This window comes from Rhinolophus ferrumequinum, chromosome 22 (assembly GCF_004115265.2).
Source record: "Rhinolophus ferrumequinum isolate MPI-CBG mRhiFer1 chromosome 22, mRhiFer1_v1.p, whole genome shotgun sequence".
In the NCBI taxonomy this organism is placed as follows: domain Eukaryota; kingdom Metazoa; phylum Chordata; class Mammalia; order Chiroptera; family Rhinolophidae; genus Rhinolophus; species Rhinolophus ferrumequinum.
The window spans coordinates 35,502,154-35,511,114 of record NC_046305.1 but is presented as its reverse complement, the minus strand read 5'-3'; the positions used below and the strand labels follow the sequence as shown (position 1 = coordinate 35,511,114).

The window sequence follows — 8,961 nt, the reverse complement described above, 5'->3', positions numbered from 1 at the left end:
TAGAGCTGATTGTCTGGCGAGATTTTATTTTGGGGGAAACATGGTATGTTTGTTCTAAGACCTCTTAGATGGGGTCCAGTGCAGGCCCAGATCAGCCACCACCTGTGACTGGCCACAGAGTACCTGGTGAGAGCTACAAAGTGATCAGTGGTTGGTTGCTGCCTGTGCTAAACCTGGAGGCACATGGAAGAGGTCATGCTGTGAACCGATTATGGCTGCCACCAGTACCAGGCCTGGGGTAGCTTCACAAAAAGCCACAAAAACTGAGGGCTGCTTCTACCTGCTACCTCCTGAATGCTCAGCCTCTGATAAAGCCTTGTGCAGTATGCAAGTTGGGTGAGGTGGGGTCTCAGGGAGTCACCAGAGTGGGATGATGTAGATTCTAGTTCGGTTTCAGTGCTGAGCCTGAAGAGCTGGAGAGCTACTTAGCAAAATTCTCAGAGCACTTTGGGGCTTGTAGACCCCCAAGATTTGTCCAAGAAAGAGTGCAATGTGGGCAGGGCTGGCTACTCACTGAGAAAGTGCCTCCAGTGTTGGGCAACTTTGGTGAGATGGGCTCCTGGGAAGTCACCAGAGTGGAGTGAGAGGAACTCATAAGGCCAATGCATATTCAGATTTGGCTGTGTCAGGGAGGGCTCAACGCAGGAAAGATGGTGCCCACCAACCAGCTGCAACAGAGGAGGACCCCACACATTTAAAATAGCAATTGTCCCTCCAGTCCTTGCCCCAAAGCCACACAACTCACTTTCTCCCCATATGTCTCCAGTGCCCCCTGAGTCACTTTCCCACTACCAGAGCCCAGGGTTTGTCTGTGAAAGAGTGAGTCTGTATGTGGGCCTTTGTGAGGATGTCTGGGTTTCCAACAGCCTTCTGTCCCACCCACGTGGTTGGAATCCCCACTGTTTTTCACAGTGATGTTGTGAGGGGCTCCTCTTCCTGGAACCAGTATTCTGGGCTGGGAAGCTGGTATGGGGCTGGGGTCCCTCGCTCCTCTGGGGGAAACCTCCACGGCCAAAATATCCCTCTCAATTCTCAATCACCACATAGAGGTATGAGGCAGGCTCGTTCCGCATCTCCACCCCTCCTACCAGTCTCAACATGGCTTCTTCTTTATATCCTTAGTTATAAAACTTCTGTCAGTTAGACCTCAGATGGTTCTCCAGATTGATTATTCTATAATTTAGTTCTAATTTTAATGTGGTCATGGAAGAAGGTAAGCACAGTGTTTATCTACTCAACCATCTTGGATCCCCTCAATTGTTTTATTGTTTTGATCACCCCTCCTCTCCCTACTTCTCTCTAAGATGGTTTATTGCACACAGAACATGGTCTCATGTGAACGTGTTGCATTGGAGGACGTGAACTCTGTGACCTTGAAGTGGTCATTATGTAGGGACTGGCATCACCTGAAAGATATCTGTCTAGTCCTGTTCCTGGCTACCCTGTTGGCATAAGCTACTGATATCTGTAGCTGATAACTTCCTGGTCATTCTTCCTTGGCTCTGTCAGAGTCTACAGGCCCCCACTGCTGTCTTGGTTTTCCTTCAGGTCTTACTTTCACTGCAGATCCCTCTGAGTATCTGAAATAGTCTCAGCCTGCTCCAAAGCCCAAGGCATCCATTTCATATGCCTTTGCTGGAGTCATCTCATCTCTTCCATTGTGGATCTATAAAATGTGTGCCGAGAATGAGAACTGGGATCTGTGTCACTGATCTTGTTTTACGCTCCTAATCTTGCTGGACCCCCTATTTAAGCCCCCTATTCTTTTGCCTAGCATAACACTCTACACCCAGAGTTCAGAACAGGGAGCAAAACAAAAAACCATCTATGGATTCAACAACTACTCTATCTACTGTGTGCTAAGTACTGTTCTGGGCATGAGGATACAGTAATGAATAAGACAGATAAAAATCCTTGCCCATATGGAGTTTACCCTCTAATAATCTCCTCAACCTATCTGACTTGCTTCCATCAGGACACATCAGACTATTTCTTTCACTTGCCTCTCTCTTCTTTAAGTTTTCTTATCACTTAAGCCCAGAAGAAGTGGGTTTCCCTTCCTTCGTATCAGGAACTAGTTCATTACGCTCAGCCCCTAATATGTTAAATGAGACACAGAAGAAATTAGAATATTTTTCTCTTTTAAAAATGCCTATAGTTGTGCTGCAAAATCCTATTTTAAATGTCAGATGTTAAATATTAACTCTTCTTTCTTTTTGTATTAATTCTATAACAATCTATGACCCCTACTGAGGTAGATCAGTATCTGAGACCAAATTGGGAAAGCCCTGTGTGTTACAAAGGCAAATGAGAAAGGCACATGAATATCTTTAAAAATATTATCCCTATTACATTGGGATCCTCTTTCTATGGTATAGTGTCTGGCATCGAAAGGCATTCAATAATGCCCATTAGAATGAGTGAAGGATGGAAGGAATGAATATATAAATGAATTCTATTATTGTATCTGTATTTTATTTCTGGTTTAATGAATAATTTAGTTAGGCTAACTTTTTAGACCTCTTAAATCTTTCTTCCTCGTTTTTTGGCTCTTGTGTAAGGCATTGACTATCTCATTAGTTAAGATTCCAGAATTAACAAAATGAGTTGCATTTCTTTATCCTCTCCTCTTTTTATTGTAAAAAATACGTAACAAAAAAATTACCATCTAACCATTTTTAGATGTACAGTTCAGTGGTATTAAGTACATTCATACTGTCACCACCATATTTTCAGAACTCTTTTCATCTTGCAAAGCTGAAACTCTGTGCTTATTAAAGAGTAACTCCCCCACCTCTCACCCCACCACCTCCTCCTTCTAACTCCTGGCAAACACCATTCTACTTTCTGTTTTTATGATTTTGACTACTCTAGATACCTCATATAAGTGAAATCATATAGTATTTGTCTTTTTGTGACTGGCTTATTTCATTTAGCATAATGTCCTCAAGGTTCATCTATGTTTTAGCATATGTCAAAAGTTCCTTCCTTTTTAAGGCTGAATAATATTCCATTGTATGTGTATACTACATTTTGTTTATCCATTCATCTGTCAATGGACACTTGGCTGGCTTCAGTGTTTTAGTTACTGTGACTAATACTTTTGTGACTGTGGGTGTACAAATATCTCTTTGAGACTCTGCTTTCAATTATTTTGGGTACATACTAAGAATGGAATTGCTGGGTCATAAGGCAGTTCTATTTTTAATTTTCTGAGGAACTTCCATGCTGTTTTCCATAGCAGCTGTACCATTTTACATTCTCACCAACAGTGCACAAGGGTTTTAATTTCTCCACATTCTTGAGAACACTTGTTGTTTCCTTCCTTCCTTCCTTCTTTCCTTCCTTCCTTCCCTTCCCTTCCCTTCCCTTCCCTTCCCTTCCCTTCCCTTCCTTCCTTCCTTCCTTCCTTCCTTCCTTCCTTCCTTCCTTCCTTCCTTCCTTCCTTCCTTTCTTTCTTTCTTTCATTGCTTTCTTGCTTCCTTGCTTTTTTGATAGTAGCCATCCACATGGGTGTGAGGTGTTAATTCATTGCGGTTTCAATTTGCATTTCCCTAAAAATTAAGGGAAAGATGTTGAATATCTCTTCATGTGCTTATTCACCATTCATATATTTTCTTTAGAGAATTGTCTATTTAAGTTCCTTGCCAGGTTTTGAATTGAGTTGTTTGTTTTTTTGTTGCTGACTTTTCTATATATTCCAGATATTAATCTCTTATCAGACATAAGAATATATAAATATTTTCTCCTATTCTGTGCTTTTCATCATTTTGAATATGTCATGCCAATCCCTTCTGGCCTGCAAAGTTTCGGTTGAGAAATCAGCTGACAGACTTATGGGAGCTCTCTGGAAGGTAATTAACTGATTTTTCTTGCTGCTTTTAAGATTCTCTCTTTTTCTTTAACCTTTGGTATTTTAATTATGATGTGTCTTGGTGTCCACCTTTTTGGGTTTACCCTTTTGGGACTCTCTGCACTTCCTGAGCTTGTATGTCTATTTCTTTCACTGGTAGGTTAGGGAAGTTTTCATTCACTATTTCTTCAAATAGTTTTCAATTCCTTGCTTTCTCTATGCTTCTGGTACCCCTATGATGCGAATGTTGGTAAGCTTGATGTTGTCCCGAGGTCGCTTAAACTCTCCTCATTTTTTTGGATTCTTTTTTTTCTTTTTGCTGTTCTGATTGGGTGTTTTCTATTACCTTGTCTTCCAAATTGCTGATTCAATCTTCTGTTTCATCTAATCTACTGTTGATTCCCTCTAATGTATTCTTTATTTCAGGTATTGTATTCTTCATTTCTGACTGGTTCTTTTTATGTTTTCTACCTCTACTTTTATGTTTGCTACCTCTTTGTTGACATTTTCACTGAGATCATTGAGCATCTTTAAAATTAGTGTTTTGAACTCTGCATCTGGTAAATTTCTTGTCTCCATTTTGTTTAGTTCTTTTTCTGGAGCTTTCTTCTGTTCTTTCATTTGGGGCATGTGTTTTGTCTCCTCGGTTTGGCTGTCTTCCTGTGTTTCTTCCTATGTATTAAATAGAGCTGCTATATCTCCTGGCTTTAGTAGAGTGGCCTTACATAGCAGGTGTCCTATGGTACAGTCTTTCTGGCCACCTGTGCCAGGTGCTCCAGGTGTGTCCCTTGTGTGGGTTGTGTGTGCCCTCCTGTTGTAGTTGGCCTTGGCTACTGTTGGCATGTCAATGGGAGGCATTGACCCTCAAGCTGATTGATTGTGAGGACTGGCTATGACTACATTGTAGAAGCTGTTATGCAGGGACTGACCCTATGGAGCAGGATTTGCTTTAGCCAGGCTCTGGTGCCTGCTGAGTTTGCCCTTTAGATGTGTTGTTTGTGTAGGTAGTTGGGTGGTACTCTGGTATGGTCTGAAGCTGGCAACCTGGTGTGTTGGTTCTGGGGCCTCTTGGGAGGGGCTCTGTTGCAGGCCAATATTCCTTCCTGTTCCCGGCCTGGAGCCACTTGGTATAAGCAACAAAGTGATCTGCAGTTGGCTGCCACTTGTGCTGCGCTTGAAAGTGCCTGGAAGATGCTAAGCTGAGAACTGAGGCTGGGTGTCAGTACTATTGGATTTGGGGCTGCTTCACAAGAGCTACAGGGCTTGCCAAAACCAGATGCTACTTGTTTGAGGTTTCTGAACCTTTGACAGGTTTTAGGCAAGTCCATAGCACAAGCCAAGACAGGCCGTTTGTATGAAAAAGCCAGTGGAAGTGGCTTGGGTGAAGGAAACTCAGTGACTTTCATACAGTTAATTTGCTGTGAAGTATAAATATGAAAGTATTATACTCTGAAAATAGTAACACAGTGAGCATTTGTACCCTTTGACTCAATGTTGTTGAATTGAAATATTTAGATTTTACTATTAAGAGATGACTATATTCTTTATTACCATGTCATTATTGGTTGCTTTCTTGCTTTAAAGCCGTGTATACTTATGCATCATTCAATGCTCAAAAGTTAAGTTAGTAGACTATCTGAAGGTAGATGGGCAAACAGTAATAAAAAGCAGATTGAAAATACAAGTACTTTGATTAATCCTTCAAAGTAGGTCTTTATTTTATACAAAGCAACCTATAGTGCATAGTGTGAAAATAAAATTAGATGAAATATGATTTATGAGTGATACCTGCCATATAGATTCTCATTTTGATGACCGACACAACCTAATTTACCAGAACGCTTGACTGAAGTATTTTACTGCCTATCAAGTAAACTCAGAGGAAAGGTCAAGGATTTAACTACAAAGGCCAATCTATTTTAATTGCCTAAGGTTTAAAAAAAGCTCTCTTCTCAATTTACAGTGACTGTGGGAATCATTTTCCTGCTTACACAGTGATAAAGGGGTTGTGTATTATGAATGCAGCATAGTAGATAATCAGCAAAACCGTAAAGTTAAATTAATCAGCACTTTGGAAAGTTGTTGTCAAGTTTGCTTGCTGTCAAAGCAAATGATTGCTTCTTTAGTTACATAGAAAAATACCGATAAGCTTTCATTTTCTTTCTTTTTTTAATGTTTTACTGGAAAGAATTTATGTAGAGATCCAAACATTGTAAAGTTACATTTTATAAATATATGAGGTTTAAATGGTATTTTTGAAGTAAAAATATGTAAAAATATACACTAAATTCAGAACAGATTTAATATATTTAGACTTTGAAGTGATTTTGTAAATCATGCTATATATTGTATTCTCTAGGATCCATCTTGATATCTCTCTCCTTCTCAAGCCTTACTGATTCTTTTATTTTTTTATTTCTATTGGGGAACAGTGTGCTTCTCCAGGGCCCATCAGCTCCAAGTTGTTGTCCTTCAATCTTGGTTGCAGAGGGCACAGCCCACTATCCCATGTGGGAATTGAACCGGCAACCTTATTATTGAGAGCTCTCGCTCTAACCAGCTGAGCCGTCTAGCTATCCCTCCAACAGCTCAGCGGCAACTTGGTGTCTTCAATCTAGTTGTGGAGGGCGCAGCTTAGTGGCCCATGTGGGAATCAAACCCGCAACCCTGTTGTTCAGAGCTCATGCTTTAACCAACTGAGCCATCCCTGCCACCATTCTTTCTTTATTTATTTTTTGTAACACTAAACAAAAATTCTTTGTTTTTTAGAAAAAGAGCATGTTTTCTCATTTTCTAATCTTGGCATAAATTTTAATTCTTTCCAGTGGAACTAAAACCTCCTGAATCCCTTTTAGTGTCATCTAAAACCTGAACTTGCTCTATCTCAGGATAAAAAAAAATCCATTCATGTATGAGCTGAGCAATTTGGTCACCCTTTTAGACTTCAAACTTTTCTTTGCCCAAATTAAACAGTATAATACCAATATTTCTCCCTAATCTTCATCTGTGACACCAGCTCCTACATAGATGAAGTGTTTTGCAGCCAAGCCAGAACGTGGAGCTACTGTTCCCTAGCACCCAGAAGAAAGAGCTATCTGTATGTCGGTTTTCACAAAGATTTTCTCCATAGGTGGTACTGTGTAATCATAGATACCCTACAGGTCATATAGCCCGCGGCCCACGCAGATGCCTTGGTCAGGGCGGCGGCATGCTCCAAGACCTAGGCGGGGTGGAGCCGCATGCCATCCTCCTCCGCACTTGCTGGGGGAGATGACAGGGGTCTCTTCAGAGCAGGGCATGGCAAAGCAGAGCGCGCGGGTGCAGGTGGGAGCAGAGGGAACGAAAAGGCTGCTTATTGATTCTTTGATAGTTTTAAAAAAATGTTTAAAAGTAATGATAAGTTGACATGCTTTAAAAGGGAAAACTTGCATTAGGAATAGAATCCATAGTAAGGTACTATCCATATTTCAGAAATCAGAGGAATTTGTGCTAGACAGAGTGCGATGATACTACATTTCAGGAAGACTTGGGGGGAGTGGAACTCTTGGGCAGGTAAACTCATGAGATAGGTGCTTTGGGGGCCCTAAATCAAGGAAGCCCCAGCATGCCTTCACTGACAAGCCATCACTCAGCGAGGCAAGGAGGCATGGGATGGTGATGGGCAGGAAAGCTTCTGGGAATGCTGAGACTCCAAGCGGGTCTCTCTACCCCACAGAACGCACAGGAGTCCTGGGAGATCTACTGTGTGGGCCCAAGAATACAGGAGCTCTGATCCTTCCTCCATTGTTGGCATGGCATTTCTGCTACATAATGCTCCTGTTGGGAGCAGGTCGTCCACTGTGGATCAGGAAGTGTTCCAGGTAAGTTGTAGAATGCTCTTCACAGCTATTTTCTCCACTAACTGGGGGCTTAGCCCCAGGGATTCTCTCCACCACTCTCAAAGCTATGACACTTAGTGTCTAGCCTCCCAGATGTCTTGTATCCTATATTATTCTAAGTGCATACAAGATACTATGAGCTTGACCAAAATGGGATTTCTCAGCAACATTAAGAAATATTTAGTGAAATAATATGATGTTTTTGTATGTGAATATTGTGGAACCAATTTATGCTTTTTATATGTATTTTCCAAATTGTCTATGTTGGAAAATGAATATAGACTATCTGAATAATTCATATAGTCAAATATTCATAGAGTTAGATTTAACAAAAGTTGCATCAGCTCTGTATTGACAAAGTTCATTGACACTTTAATTACTTACTATAATATTTGTTGGGAACCTACTCGGTGCAAGACAACCTAATCATTAAAATAATATCTTGTAATACCTTGTAATGATTTAATTGGCTTATAATATCAAAAATTTTTTAAATCAAAATTATCGAAGTACAGGATTAATTTTCCTACAAAGAATAAGAGTACCACAGAATGTTTTGCCGTCTACAAGTTCAGCAGTCACATGTTGTTAGCCAGTACCTAGAGGTGTGCTTAAACCTATGTAGGTTAGTTGCATTTTATTTGGCAGCATAAGCACAGATCAAGTTGTCTCTTTAATCCTTGGTGTTCAACAAGCAGAATGTGATGTCAACTGTCACTTCATTACTCCAGGCTTAGAGAAGTTGCTTATAAAAGTAGTTTATTCATCTGCTAAATTAAGCTTGCAATATCAGTGATAATATTTGATATACAGTACTTTACATGTTTTCAAAGTATTGCAATATTTGATTCCACTTAATCTTGACAACAATTTTGTGAAGAAGGCAATATAGTTACTGACTCCATGTTACAGATAAGAAGAATGAGGTCCTGAAATATAAAGTGATTTGAGAATACAGTCTGGCTAGTCAGTAGTAGAGGAGAAGTAACGTCTAGGTTTTTCTGATTTCTAAGTGAGGCCACAAGGTATTATGGATTAATTACACAGAGATGAAGGGAACAGATAAGGCTATGTAACTAATTTTTTTGTAGAATAAAACGACACGGTTTCAGAGATGGCATGGATTCCATCCAGGTTGGCATAAATAGGTAAGGATTCAATTTGACTGGGTGAAACATAGTAACAGTAGCCTTAATTACAATATTTTTAGTAAAATGACAGTATCTTTGT

General features: G+C 40.2%; 1 pseudogene; it reads right to left on the bottom strand.

The window, feature by feature from the left end:
* Nucleotides 1-6,664: 6,664 nt before the first annotated feature.
* Nucleotides 6,665-7,152, bottom strand: LOC117015457 (deoxyuridine 5'-triphosphate nucleotidohydrolase, mitochondrial-like; annotated as a pseudogene).
* Between the last annotated feature and the right edge of the window lie 1,809 nt (nucleotides 7,153-8,961).